The sequence below is a fragment of the Myotis yumanensis genome, unplaced genomic scaffold (genome assembly GCF_028538775.1).
Source record: "Myotis yumanensis isolate MYYU_CA2020_CCGP unplaced genomic scaffold, mMyoYum1.0.hap1 SCAF_2, whole genome shotgun sequence".
Lineage (NCBI taxonomy): Eukaryota > Metazoa > Chordata > Mammalia > Chiroptera > Vespertilionidae > Myotis > Myotis yumanensis.
This window is the reverse complement of record NW_027223753.1, coordinates 45,284,201-45,299,002: the sequence shown is the minus strand read 5'-3', so window position 1 is coordinate 45,299,002 and position 14,802 is coordinate 45,284,201. Positions and strand designations below refer to the sequence as shown.

Sequence of the window (14,802 nt, the reverse complement as noted above, 5' to 3'; positions counted from 1 at the left end):
TTCTAGATTTCAACTTTAAATGTGTTAGCAATGACTACATTTAATATCTTAGCAATGACAACCTTTTTGAAACCTCTCAGAAATAAGTTACTATTGTTAATAGAACAATATTTGTATTTGGAGCTTTTTCACTGGAAGTTAAGTATTATGTGTGTTATGGAGGGTAAATAAATTTTTGGCTGTAGAAAGAGGAATTCCAGCATAGTGCAATGGGAGGGTGATCCTAAAAGAATAAGAACCAGTCTGTCCTGAGTCCTGGTTTCTGCTACTGCTGTTAACTAGCTGTAAGACTTTGGGCAAGTTTTGAAACCTTTCTGGACCTTGGTTTTTATCTCTGGAAAATGTGGATAATCTTTACCTCCTTATAGTGATGCTGTCGTGATAAATGGTAGCTTCCTCATTTGTAAAATGGAGTTGCAAATTAGAGTAGCTCTTAATCTGGGGGTGATCCCTGAATCCCCTGGAAACTATGCAAAATTTTGTTTATATGTTCATATGTACATCTTTCTGGGTATGATGTCCGTAGCTTTAAATATATATTATATAATAAAAGGCTAATATGCAAATTGACTGAACGGCGGAATGACCGTTCACTATGATGCGCACTGACCACCAGGGGGCAGACATTCAACGCAGGCGCTGCCCCCTGGTGGTCAGTGTGTTCCCACAGGGGGAGTGCCACTCAGCCAGAAGCCAGGTTCATGGCTGGCTAGTGCAGCAGCAGTGGCGGGAGCCTCTCCTGCCTCTGTGGCAGTCCTAAGGATGTCCGACTGGGCCTAAGCTGACAGTCAGACATCCCCCAAGGGCTCCCAAACTGCAAGAGGGTGCAGGCCGGGCTGAGGGACCCCCTTGAGTGCACAAATTTCATGCACCAGGCCTCTAGTATATATCTCTATCTCTACCTCTATCTCTATCTCTATCTCTATCTCTATCTCTATCTCTATCTATATCCATATCCATATCCATATCTATACCTATAAAACCCTAATATGCAAATAGACTGAACGGCGGAATAACTGAACAACCAAACAACCGAACAACCAGTTGCTATGACGTGTGCTGTCCACCAGGGGGTGTGTGTGGAACATGGCGGGCATCAGCAGCAGGTGGCAGAGCACAGAACATGGTGGGCATCGGCCACAGCGGGATGGTAGAGCAGGTGAGCGGGGGTGCCAGACCAAGGTGGGCGCCAGTCACTACCATTGAGGCAAGCCTCTGGTGGTTACTGAAAATTCTTTGCTCCAGCATGCTGCAGTCCCACTGGGTGCTTGCACCTGCTGCCAGTGCTGGCCCCGCTTGCACCCACTGCTGGCACCCAACAACAGCCCCGATTGCTTGGCGCCATCAGCGGGTACGAGCGGCAGCTGCTGGCCCCAATCACTCCTCAGGGCTTCTCCACCTCCCCTGCTTCTGAGGGGTGATTGGGGCTGGCAGCCACTGCTTGCACCCACAACCAGCACTGGAGCCGCCGCTCACACCTGCTGACGATGTTGGCCCCAATCTCTCTGTGCCGTCAGCGGGTGCAAGCAGGGCCAGCGCTGTCAGTGCGGGTGTGGCAGCCGTGGGAGCGGGGCTGCTGGTAGACAGTGGACCAGGGGCCATAGAGGGAGTGGCCAGGTGGGGGCGCGGAGGATGGGCCAAGACCCGCCCTTGTGCCCACCGCAGCCTCTCGGCCCACAGTTCCTTTCAAGGTGCACTGGGCCCCTAGGATATATATATATCCAGTGCACATATATACATATACATACACATACACACTAGAGATTAGTTAGTATAGGTGAAAGTGTTTTTAGTCAACTGTACTGCATTACAAAAAGCAAGGAGTTCTTCATTCAAAGGAGGAAAATCCCTCCTGTTACGGATTTCGAATTTTGAGGGGAGCCAGGCTGAGGGGGGCATCACGAGTTGGAGTCTCCTTAACTACAACGAAAAAAACCTGCTGCATAGTAAGAAGGTTTTTCATCTAAGAAGCAGTTGACATGGGTCTCAGTTTACCTCTTCCTTTCTGGACTTGGCTCAGAATGGAGTAAAAAGAATATTTATTTCTAGAAATTGGTTTTTTCTACTAAAGGTGAATCCGATGTTCTGGATAGAAGGCAGAGATGGGATCTCACACATCTTTGTATTCACAGCCTGTGCAGGGACTCAGTAAAGTCTATTCATTGAGTGCCCTTGGGGTGGTGACGTTCTCTAAGCGATGCCTCCTCTACTTGTAGGGATAACACTAATTAAAAAATGCCTATCACTCATTGGGTGAATACTCTGAACCAAATATGTTCCATATGTTATTTTTTCTAGCCACACAACAGCTTTGTAAAATATTATCCCCATTTTAAAAGGCGAGGATTCTAAAGTTCACAGAAGATAAGTGACTTACGACCATAACCACCTTACAAATTTATTGAGAAGATACAATTATGTAATGTACTTGATCGTGCTTTGAAAACTACTACGGCTGCATAGATGCCATGCTGTTGCTGCTCTTTTGCTGTTTGTTTCTTTTGTCAGCTGCTCTACCTTCGAAGATGTCACTTTATTAACAGCTACCCCATTGAACCAAGAGGGTGCTTCCCCCCAGCTTACTGAGATGTAATTGACATACAGCACTGTGTAACTTTAAGGTGCACAATGATTTGACTTATATGTGTACATCATGAACCGGTTACCACCAGCAGTTTAGTTAACATCCATCATCTCATATATGAACCCCTTATCAGATATATGATTTGCAAATATTTCCTTCCATTCAGCAGGTTGCCTTTCATTTTGTTGCTGGCTTCCTTTGTTGTGCAGAGCTTTTTAGTTTGATGTAGTCCCACTTGTTTATTTTTTCTTCTGTTGCCTTCACTTTTGGTGTCCGTCATTACATATAGATACTAAAAAGAAAAAGCAAAAAAATTTTTTTTCTTGTGATGAGAACTCTTAAAATTTATGCTCTGAACAACTTTCTTATATGCCAGACAGCAGTATTAGCTATATCAGCATATCTATACTAATAAAAGGGTAATATGCTAATTAGGCCAGACATCCTTCCAGACAAAGCTACCGTGGCAGGGGCTGAGGCAGAGGCAGTTAGGGGCAATCAGGCTGACGGGGGAGAGCCGTTAGGGGTGACCAGGCAGGTAAACAGAGTGGTTAGGGGCGATCAGGCAGGCAGGCAGGTGAGCGGTTAGAAGCCAGTGGTCCCGGATTGTGAGAGGGATGTCCAAGGGGTCCTGGATTGGAGAGGGTGCAGGCCTGGCTAAGGTACCTCCTTCCCATGCATGAATTTCATGCACTGGGCCTCTAATCCTATATAATAAAGAGCTAATATGCTAATTAGACCAGACAGTGGAAGGATAGTCCGGGCAACCTTCCGGACAAAAGCCGGGGCTGCGAGGGCCAAGCCTTTTGCATGAATTTCGTGCATCAGGCCTCTAGTTGTATATAACATCCCTCGTACTTATTCATCTTATAATTAGAAGTTTGTATTTTTTGATCACCTACTAGTAAATCCAACCCCCTTCTCTCAACCACAAATCTGATCTCTTTTCCAAGAGGGTGTTTTGGGAGAAGTTTAAAGGTACATTGTGTCTCGGAAATGCAGATTTGGTGATGCAGGAAATGGTTGTTGCTAGGTCACTTTTGATTAGGCTGGATATCTCTATTGTGTCACCAAGTAGCTGCTGCTGGGAGCCGAGAGAAGGAATAAAGAAGAGTAGCCCTGAATGTTTGACGAATAAAACACCTTGTAAATATTCTGCCTGGAGCTCCTCCTACCACCTCACCATTAAAACAGATTAAGATTATAAAAACCTTTCAGCTCTAAGGCTAACATTCAAGATTGGATTATCATCAATGCTCTTTGTGGGACTAAGACCATGAGTTTTCTCTGAATCTCTTGGTTTCTGTGGAGCTGGGATTCCTGGTCACTATAATATACAAAGTTGAAATTCTTTAAAACTTCATGACATAACACAGACAGATTTATAATTATACACTAGCACCATCTCCCAGTTTGTCATTGGAAGAAAACTGCTGATTACCATGCAAAATTACCTTTTATTTCTGCCCACTATATTTGTCCTTGGTTTTAAAAATAGCCTTTTAGGGAGCAATTTGATTTTGTGCAATTTTTTCTACTTAAAAATTTAATAGGAGACCTGGTGGAAGAGTTTGATCATTTATTGCACATCTACACATTCACTAATAATGATGAAAGATTAGTTGGTTGCCTAGTTTATTTGAGAGAGAGATGAGCCATACCATAAGAGAAGGTGGGGAATCTGGGCTCAGTGCCCAGGATTTTTCTTTGCTATTTGGATCACTGGTGTTTGCTAGAATATTTAATTAATCCCACTCTCAGAGTAATGCTTATTGCTGATTGCCATTGCTGAACTGAAATATTAAACCATATGTAATACATCTTCAATAAAATTTAAAAGTCCCTAAATGATGTATGTATTTGACAGTCCTTAATGAAAACTGACTAAAGGAATTTCAGAGGATGGATAGGCTTAATAGTAACAATTCTTTTCATTCATGTGAAAGGGAGTACGGCGTTATAAAATGAAACATAGGAATGAGCACATTTGGGGTAGAATTGTACCAATTCTTGGATGCATGGGTTGTGGTGTTGTTGATAAATATTTGGCTCTTCTGCTGTAACTCTGGAGAAGGCCTTTCCTGAAGTTCTTTAAGACCAGTTCTTTTTGGAATGAAGTTTAGCCATAGTTAGACTATTGGGGGACTCTCTTATAATTCTCTTTTGAGTAATTCAATAAATGGCATGATTTTCTCTTATTATTGAACCGATGCCTCAGCAAAGGTTTAGAGGAATTCTGCTGTTTGTAGCGAAAATCTTGTGCCAAGAGCATTAACCTTGAAGTTCTATACACTCTGCAGGTCATGCAATTACCACAGTTATCCTATTTACTTATTTAAGAACGTGACAAGAAGAACTTCCATAAAATGGACTGATAAATGTAAGTGGAGGGGAAAAACCAATTTCTTTTTTTGAAAGGATAGATTCTGAATTGTAATGATGGAAAGAATTCTAAGGTTCAGTTAGAATGTCTCTTGAACAGGTGGGAACAGACAAATAGTCTGACGTATTGGAGTGTGTCTGTGCAATCAAGAAGGATAGAATATCTGAAAAGAGGCAGTACTTAAGAATTTGATTGAATCCAATGGTCTTCAAACTTTGGAAAGCCCCCAGTTCCTTTATTCAAACAAAATCTTATACCCTTAATATGTAAAGCAGCTTTAAGGGGAGCCATTCTCCTTGAAGCCAAAGAGGTCACACCTGTTCACATGCTTCTTCTTCTTCCTTTCTTCTGAGCACAGTTTGACAATCACTCATCTAATCCAACTCTTTCACTTGACAAATATGAATGAACATTCTTTTATAAGAGGAGTGAACCAGCTTTTTCTGGGTTGTATAACTGAACAGTGTTAGGGCTGATTTCCAGGCCAGTGATCTGCTCTCCTATATACTTTGTACGTCAGACACTCTTTCTGTTTCTTGCTTAGAACTCTGGGAAGAGTGCCACCCTCTCTACTAGGATCCCAGTAGCAATGTGGTCAGGGGTTGTGAAGACAAGTGGGGAATAGAGTCACAAATACTATTCTCACAGTCCTGGAGCCCAACTTTTCATAGGACACGTATTTATTGGTCATCTTTTTTTTTTTTTAAATATATTTTATTGATTTTTTTTTTATAGAGTGGAAGGGAGAGAGATAGAGAGTTAGAAACATCGATGAGAGAGAAACATCGATCAGCTGCCTCCTGCACATCTCCTTCTGGGGATGTGCCCGCAACCCAGGTACATGCCCTTGACCGGAATCGAACCTGGGACCTTTCAGTCTGCAGGCTGACGCTCTATCCACCGAGCCAAACCGGTTCCGGCTATTGGTCATCTTTATAGGTAAGGCAGGCTTGAGGTCCCAAAGGAAGTGAGGAATCTCAGAAGAAATAATATATTTACTATTCTTTGCTTTGTATTTTCTCCTTAAAAATATGAATAAAGTGGTAATTTAGAAAATACATATGATACATTTACCATGGAGGTTTCAGGCGGGGACTCTGGACTCTGTCTGCTTTTGAAGTCTGGCCCAGACACTTTTCTTTGGCAAATTACTTAACTTCTCAGTGTCTCTGTTTTCTCACCTATAAAGAAAGTAATAAATAAATAAATAAATAAATGAATAAGTTACCTGCATCATAGAATTGTTGTGAGAATGAAATATATATTTACTAGAGGCCCAGTGCACAAAAATTTGTGCACTCAGGGGGAGTCCCTTAGCCTGGCCTGTGCCCTCTCACAGTCTGGGACCCCTCGGGGGATGTCTATCTGCTGGCTTAGGCCCGCTTCCCCAGGGGAACAGGCCTAAGCTGGCAGTCAGACATCCCTCTGGCAGCCCGGGAGCCCTCGGGGGATGTCCACTTGCCAGCGGGGAGCAGGCCTAAGCTGTAGTCGGACATCCTTAGCGCTGCTGAGAAGGTGGGAGAGGCTCCCGCCACCACCGCTGTGCTGGCAGCCATCAGCCAGGCTTGTGGCTGAGCAGAGCTCCCCCTGTGGGAGCACACTGACCACCAGGGGGCAGCTCCTGCTTTGAGCGTCTGCCCCCTGGTGGTCAGTGTGTGTCATAGTAACCAGTCATTCCTAGTCGTTCTGCTGTCAGGGTCAATTTGCATATTACCCTTTTATTATATAGGATATGTGAAACATAATGTATATGTGTGCCAGGTGCTATATATATTTACTACCTGGCACATAGTAAGTATGAGGTAAATCTTAGCTATTATTATGGTTATTATGTTATGATTACAATCTTATTGATATCATTCACAGCAACAATTTAAGGGTCTTCTCTAAATCAGTGTTTTGGTTTTGTACTTCTTATGTGTATTGCTAAACGAATCATATGGGGATTATGTTCTGAATACCTAAGTTACCAAAGCACTGTCAATTCAATTTGGTAATCTTCATATCTTATTTTAGGAACTTGGATATTTAACTGCTATAAACTTGTCTTAGTCAGTTTGGGTTGCTATAACAACATACCATAGACCGGTGGCTTATAAATAACAGAGATTTCTTTCTCACAGTTCTGGAGGCCGGAAGTCCCCAGCTTTGCCAGGCCTGGTGAGGACCCTCTTTTGGGTTGCAGACTGCCAACTTCTCATTGTACCTCACATGGAGGAAAGAGAAGAAGCTAGAGCAAGCTCTCTTATCTCTTCTTTAAAAGGCACTAATTCTATTCATGAGGATTCCATCTTCATCACTTAATTACTTCTCAAAAGCTCCACCTCCTTCTTCCATCACAATGGGGGTTAGAATTTCAACATATGAATTTTGAGGGGACACATTTAGTCCATAGCAATACTCTGAGTTTAATGATAGTTCTTATGGGATATATATATATATATATATATATATATATATATTATATGCAGTGTGATATAATTCACTTACTCATGACTCCCACAATGCTTTATACACTTCAAATGGGAATTTTGATAATTAGAAATATATGGCACTCACCAGTGATAACCTTATTCTTTTTAATACATGTGCCATCTCCTCAAATAAAAAGTAAGACTATGGGCATGAACAATGTCATATATATCTTTACATATTTCTAGAAGCCTAGCCTTGTGCCTTGCACATAGAAGGCAATCAACAGATGTTTGCTATGTCATGAATTCTACTGTTAGTGGCAACATCTCTCAATTTTATTTTTCCTTTTCTAATTTTATACTTTCAGCCGAATTATAATATTTTCTGTACTAATTTTTCTTCATTCTGCTGGATCTAGGTTCATAAATTTGTTGAACCATGAGTAGAAGCAAAAAGCTAGCACATGTAGGTAAGAACCATATGCATTGCTTTAATGAATAGTCATCATAACATATGGAGGAGGACTGCCCGATTAATTAGTGGGTCTGATGGAGTTGCTGCCTGCCTGAATGAGCCAGTCCAGGGGCCATTTTATAGTAGCAAAATCTTGTGATGGCCTGGTCTGACTGATAAACAAAGTAAATAAATGAACCAAGTTGATTCAGTAGCCCAGATAATTTCTAGATTAACGTGGAAATATGTTGCTTCTTAGCAAAATTTGTGTACTTCTTGGAAGTATATAAAGTGTTATGGTAAGATATGATTTACATGTGTTTTTAATAATTTAATACATTTCTTTAGCACAAACAAACAAGGTATTTTTAAAAATATTTTTATTGACTTCAGAAAGGAAGGGAAAGGGAGCGAGAGATAGAAACATCAATGATGAGAGAGAATCATTGATTGGCTGCTTCCTTCATCCCCACTACCGGGGATCGAGCCTGCAACCTGGGCATGTGCCCTTGGCCCGAATCGAACCTGGGACACTTCAGTCCACAGGCAGATATTCTATCCACTGAGCCAAACCAGCTAGGGCCAAACAAGGTATTTTTTGTTCCTTTAAAGCCAATGATACTAATTGTGAGACATGGTAACAGTTAATGACAGGTGTTTTTTAGACTAACTTTTTAAAGTAATAAAAATCAGATGGACTCAGGTAAATGAAATTCCTCAGGATATAAAATGAAAAGTAAATTTCTTCTTCCTGCCACTACTAATTTCCTAATACTTCTTCCCCAACAATAAACAGTGTTATACATTTTTTTGGATATTCTTTCAATATTTATGTATTAGGCAAGCAGAATACCAGATTTACATATTTTCTTCTTTTTAAAACATATTTCCAAAGCTTTTTCTTTCTTTTTAAAAAAATATATTTTTATTGATTTCAGAGAGGAAGGGAGAAGGAGAGAGAGAGAAACATCAATGATGAGAGAGAATCACCCATCGGCCGCTGCCTGCATGTCCCCCATTGGGGACCAAGTCCACAACGTAGGCATGTGCCCTTGACTGGAATTGAAACCAGGACCCCTCAGTCCTCAGGCCAATGCCCTATCCACTGAGCAAAACGAGCCAGGGCTATTTACTTATTTTCTTCATTCCCTTTACAACATATCATAGGCTTCTTTTTATCTGGGAATGTATAGATCTACCTCATTAAAAATAATAGTGCAATATTCTTCTCTTTGACTATCATAATTTAATAGCTTCCCTATTAATGTTTGCTCTCACAATCAATGCTGCAATTATCATCCTTTAAATAACATCTTTGCACATTGATGTGACTTACCTGTAGGGTAAGTTTCTTGAAGTAGAACTTGGCAACATGGATGTACATTTGAATTTTAGGCAGATGTTGCCAAACTGCCCACTCAAAATAATATATGACAATATCTGTTTCCTTATTTGGTGTTTTGTTATTAGTTTGTTAAAAATTATTTTATCTTTTAGCAAATATTTGTTTTTTCTGTTCTTCATCATTTCTGGAAGCTACCCACATGTCTTTCGCAGAACCATCTTTTTCCCATGAGTTGGTGGGGCTCCACCAGAAATAGACCAGGTGACTCAGTCTTGGCCAATCAGAGTATCAAATACTCTCAATAACATTGTTTTTAAAAATACCTTTATTATTTTCCCCAGGTTTATTGAGGTATAATTAACAAATAAAATTCTATATATTTAAAGTGTACAGCATGATGATTTGATATACATTGTGAAATGATTACATAATCAAGTTAATACATCACATCCATCACTTCACATAGTTACCATTCCTAGTAATATTGTTGACCCAGGGGTGGACCCATGACTTAAAGTTGTTCCAAAGCCCAAAGCTCATGTGGGAGCCACCAGGGAGAGCCACTCTTGTTTTTGCCGGACTGAAACCTGGGAGGATGTAGGCATGGAGTTGCTGAATGGCACATTACCTTTTTGTGGCATATAATAGTATAAAAGAGGGTAAAGCTAAGAGATAGAGGTAGATGGTGCCTCTAGATCAAGTTTAGATGAAAGTCAGAAAAACTTACCTCTGGATCTTTCAGTTGCATAAGCTAATTAATTTCACTTTTTTGCTCAATATGGTTTGAGTTAGGCCAGTGGTCGGCAAACTGTGGCTCGGCAAACCGTGGCTTGTGAGCCACATGCGGCTCTTTGGCCCCTTGAGTGTGGCTCTTCCACAAAATACCGACTTCTGCGCATGGGCCACGAAGTTTCAATCGCACTGTACGTGCGCGCCCGCATGTGGTATTTTGTGGAAGAGCCACACTCAAGGGACCAAAGAGCTGAATGTGGCTCGCGAGCCGCGGTTTGCCAACCACGAAGTTAGGCTTTTGGTCACTTAAACTTTAAGAATCCTAAATTGGATATATATCTGTTTCTCCTAGCTCTAATACACTAGAAATTTTAAGTAATGTTAATAATTCCATTTTATTGAGCATCTTTTATGTGCCAAGTAGTGAACTAGATGCATGCATAATCTCAAGCTCCAGGATTATTTTCAGAAGGCATTTTTATCCTTTTACTTTACAGAGGAGGTAAAAGAATGCCAGAGAACTTCATTGTCAAGTCTAGATAGCTGTTATGTAATGGAGGTTCATATTTAAATCTTCATGATTCCAAAACCCACCTTTTATCCTCTCTGCCACTGTTTTACCAAGTATTAGAAGTCAGAAGCTTGGCCCGGCTGGTGTGGCTCAGTGGTTGAGCATCAACCCATGAACCAAGAGGTCACTGGCTCAATTCCTGGTCAGGGCATGCTGCAGGCTCAATTCCAGTAGGGTGTGTACAGGAGGCAGCTGATTGATGTGTCTCTCTCATCAATGTTTTTATCTCTTTATCCCTCTCCCTTCCTTTCTAAAAAAAGGAAGAAAGGAAGAAGAAAGAAAGAAATCAGAAGCTTGAAGACATGCAGTATCTGTGCTATGAATTATTACTTCAAAGTTTTATATAACAATGCTTTACATATTTCAAAAATTTTTTATATATCTTAAAGGTCTCCAGATCTCTAAGATCTGTTTATTTTTTCTGCTGTGCTTGAAATTTAGTAGCTCTCTAGTGAATCATGAAGTTGGTTAGGCCTGATAGGCCCAAATGTCATAGTGTTTCCAGACTAATTTAATATGAAGAAAGTAATTAATGTGATCTGGCCAAGAACAATTTTTCTTGGGAAAAATTTTGCTTTGCAGAGTAGGGCTAATTTTTTTTTGCGGGGGGGGGGGGGGGAGGCGGGGGGATTATAACAGTTTATTTTAGCCAAACTGAGGACATATTCCAAGGAGTAAAGTCTCAAGTTCTCTGGAGAATACGTTTTGCAACTTATTTTATGCATTTGAAATTAAGACGGGAATATAAGGAAGATTACATGAGGGTGTGAGAATGCAAGGCAGGGATTGGATTACAGGATAATTAACAAGATTATGTGCTCTCTTGATTGTGTTTACAATGTATTTCAAAGGTGTGTTAACCTAGATGCACAGAAACAGTGGACAGGCATGCTTAAGGTGAAAATGAACCTTTCACTAAAGAAGTGATATGCCTGGGGTGTGACTACCCATCATGACCTGCCTGCCCAGTTAGAAATTTATGATCAGATTTCCCTATGGGGTTACTTTCCCTAGAACTTGGGGGCTAATCTTTGAGCATCTGTCTTTTAGTTTTGTTTGTGGGATGAGGGAGAAGAGAGTAGCCTTGTGAGAAGAACACACATTTTGGATTTAGATAGGCCTTGATTTGCTGAGTTGTGGTAATTCCAGTTGTGCAAACAGGCAAGATGTTTAATTACTTTGAGCTTTAACCTCTCCAATATAATACCAATCTCATAGAGGCTCTAGAGGCTTAACTGAAATAGCATATGTAAAGCATGGCAGTGATTTTTTAAAATATTTGTTTCCCATAAGACATTGTTCAGAATATCCCAGTATTTGTTGCATGTGTCATTGTATTCCTCTTTGTACTCTCAGCATTTAGTACTGCCATCACACAGTAGAAACTGAAAAAATATTGTTGGACTAAAATGGGCCCTTGAGTTAAGCAGTATAAACACTTTACAAAAAATAAAATAAACATTTTTTAAAGAAACCTATGTTTGCCTGGCCAGCATGGCTCAGGGGTTGAACATCGACCTATGGGCTAGGAGATCACTATTCATTTCTTGGTCAGGGCACATGCCAGGGTTGTGGGCTCGATCCCCATTGTGGGGTATGCAGGAGGCAGCCGATCAATGATTCTCTTCCATCATTGATGTTTCTATCTCTCCCTCTCCTTTCCTCTCTGGAATCAATTAAAAATATTGATTTCTAGTGTGTATATATATATATATTAGAGGCCTGGTGCATGAATTCGTGCATGGGTAGGGTCCCTCAGGGTGGCCTGTGAGATCAGGCTGAAACCCGCAGTCCAACGCCGCCTGCCGCTCCTGCTCATCCTGACCTTGCTGCACCTGCCACGGGCTCATGCCCAGTCGGTCTCTATGGGGAGAGGCTCGTACTGCTGCAGCAGTGCTTGCCAGCTGTGAGCCCTGCATCTGGTGCCCCCCCTGTGGGGGGCTGAGATGCGATCAGCCCTCCAGGTAGGTGGGGGACATCCTTGCCGGCTCAGGATCCAGATCCGTCCTGCTGACATTCGTGCCCATTGTCAGGAGCCACCTGGTGGCCACTTTTATATCGTTTCTTCCTTGCAGAGCATCTAGGGAGGGGAAGCGGCCATGGTGCCTGAGGCCAGGACACTGTTGGAATCATGGCGAGGTGGTGGCGGTGCCGGTCCATCGGTGCCTGGCCCATTCTCTGGAGATTGGACCTGCAGGACTACTGAGGGGGTGAGTAGCTGCCACTGGGCTGGGGCGCTCCCTCTGTGGGAGCGCACTGACCATGGGGGGGGGGGGGGGGGCTGGTGGTGGTGGTGGTGGTGGTGGTGGGCAGGCTGGCAGCTCCTATGTTGAGTTGAGCATCTGCCCTCTGGTGGTCAGTACGTGTCATAGCGACTGTCGACCAGTCATTAGGTCATTCAGTTGGTTGGTCGTTAGGTCGCTTAGGCTTTTATATATATAGATTAAGAAACTGATACTTATTTTCCATCCATCATATTTCCATTTTCTGTTGAAGAGCCTCTGGAAGAACAGCCAAGACTACTCTTTGGTTGTTCCTACCCATTCAGTGGCCTGAGCAGTGGGAGCTGCAGATCAGTCTTCAGTGGCAGCTGATTGCTCCAGGCTTCGGTAGGGAGCTGCTGGGCAGGCACAGAGGGCACTGCGTGCCTTCAGAATAGCCTGCGACCCCAGGCTCAGCAGCAGTGAGCTTGGGAGCTGGAGCAGTCCATTCACCCCAAAATTCCTTGTGGGTCACAACCTTTTCAGCTGCGGCCTGCTCTTCCCTTTCAATCTCTTCAGGATCCCAGTAGAAGCAGAGATCAGGCATGACCTCCCATGGGTGTTCATGGGAAATGGTATCACACACACGCAGAACCTTTCGGGCCAGCACCCACCACATCAGCCCCACTGAGCGAGCCCCCTTGTTGCGTGGGATGGCAATGTCCACATAGCACAGAGGAGAGGCTGTGACACACAGAGCAGGGGTAGGCAGGTTGACATAAGATAGCCATGCCTGGGACCAGTAACCACCAGAAGATGGGAAGGTCCTGGAGGTGAAGAGTTCAGCAATAGGAGTGGCTGCAGTGGCAGCAGCAAACTTCAGCTCAGCTCGCTGGCCGGTATCCCTGGAGGAAGTGACACTGACAGCAGCCAGCCGGGTTTTCAATGGCAACAATGGCACAAGCCACCAGCAGGATCTTCGCTTAAGTCCCCTTCAGATTCCTGCTGCCATCACTCTTCCTGCTGTAGACGTGCTGTTGCATTTGGAGGTCAAGGCTGGTGCCACCTAAGTGGGTTCCTGCTGCAAGAAATTTGAGGACATTCCCCTTCTTCATTTGCAAGACATCAAGGGCCCCAGACATGGTGAAAGTGTCCACTTAAGTTACTGTGGGAACCCAGGACAGTGCCATCGGGCCCCTCTCTGTGTAGGGTGGAGTGATTGCTAGCATGCTCATTCTTCTGTGGCTGGAAACCCTGAAAACGTTAAGGGAGGCAGTATGCTGACTGAAACACCAGGCTTAGGAACTAGTGTGCATGAGCCCTCAGATTTCTTTCTGGCTCTCAAGAGGAGAGTCATGATTGTTTCCCTTGCGTCATCCTCCGCATGTGGCTTTTCATCTTACGCTCTGGCTTTGCTCCAGGAGGCGGCACTCTGCCTTGTGCCAGGGACCTGGCGAAAGGTCACACCCAGAATGGCCAGGCAGGGAGGGGCTCGCTTGACAGTGTGGATCCCTAACTGTACTTTTTAGTGCTCCTCTTCTGTGAGGTAAAAGCAAGAGTGAGAAATTCCAAAGGGGCCTACAATTTACATTTTGGCCTGATAATATAGCCATAAGATGTTGTGCTCTGGCTTGCGGTAACCAGGAGTGAGTGAGTTTCTGTCATTTCCCCACCGAATAAAAAAATGGAAATTGTGATGCATACCTGTTAAATAAAATGATCTGGACTTATGCTTTCCAGCCTAGTGAGACCTATTCCAGCCTTTTACAGATCTTGGTTTTGTTTTGTTTTGTTTTTTTTTAAAGACAGCATGAGAAACCTCAGTGTCCTCTGGAGGTTTTTGTAAATGGATGTTAGCCCGGCCTTTTACAAGCTGGGTGTACATGTCATATAACTAACTGCCCACCTTGACTTAGCTCTTCCAGACTCTGCTTGGGCAAGGCCGAAATGAGTTGAGGGTTCTCTTCTGCTATAAACGCTGATCTTTGGTGCTTTTAGGCTTTTTGTTGTTTCAACTTCATCTTTTCCCATGTTGTTCTTGAATTTCTTGAAGTTTCTCCCTTTCTCAGTCTGTTTTTTTATTTTATTTATTTATTTTAAAATCTACATAGATTATAT

At 42.8% G+C, this 14,802-nt stretch overlaps 1 pseudogene; it reads right to left on the bottom strand.

The window, feature by feature from the left end:
- Positions 1–13,002: 13,002 nt before the first annotated feature.
- LOC139002403 (small ribosomal subunit protein uS2 pseudogene) lies at positions 13,003–13,826 on the bottom strand (annotated as a pseudogene).
- Positions 13,827–14,802: the final 976 nt, after the last annotated feature.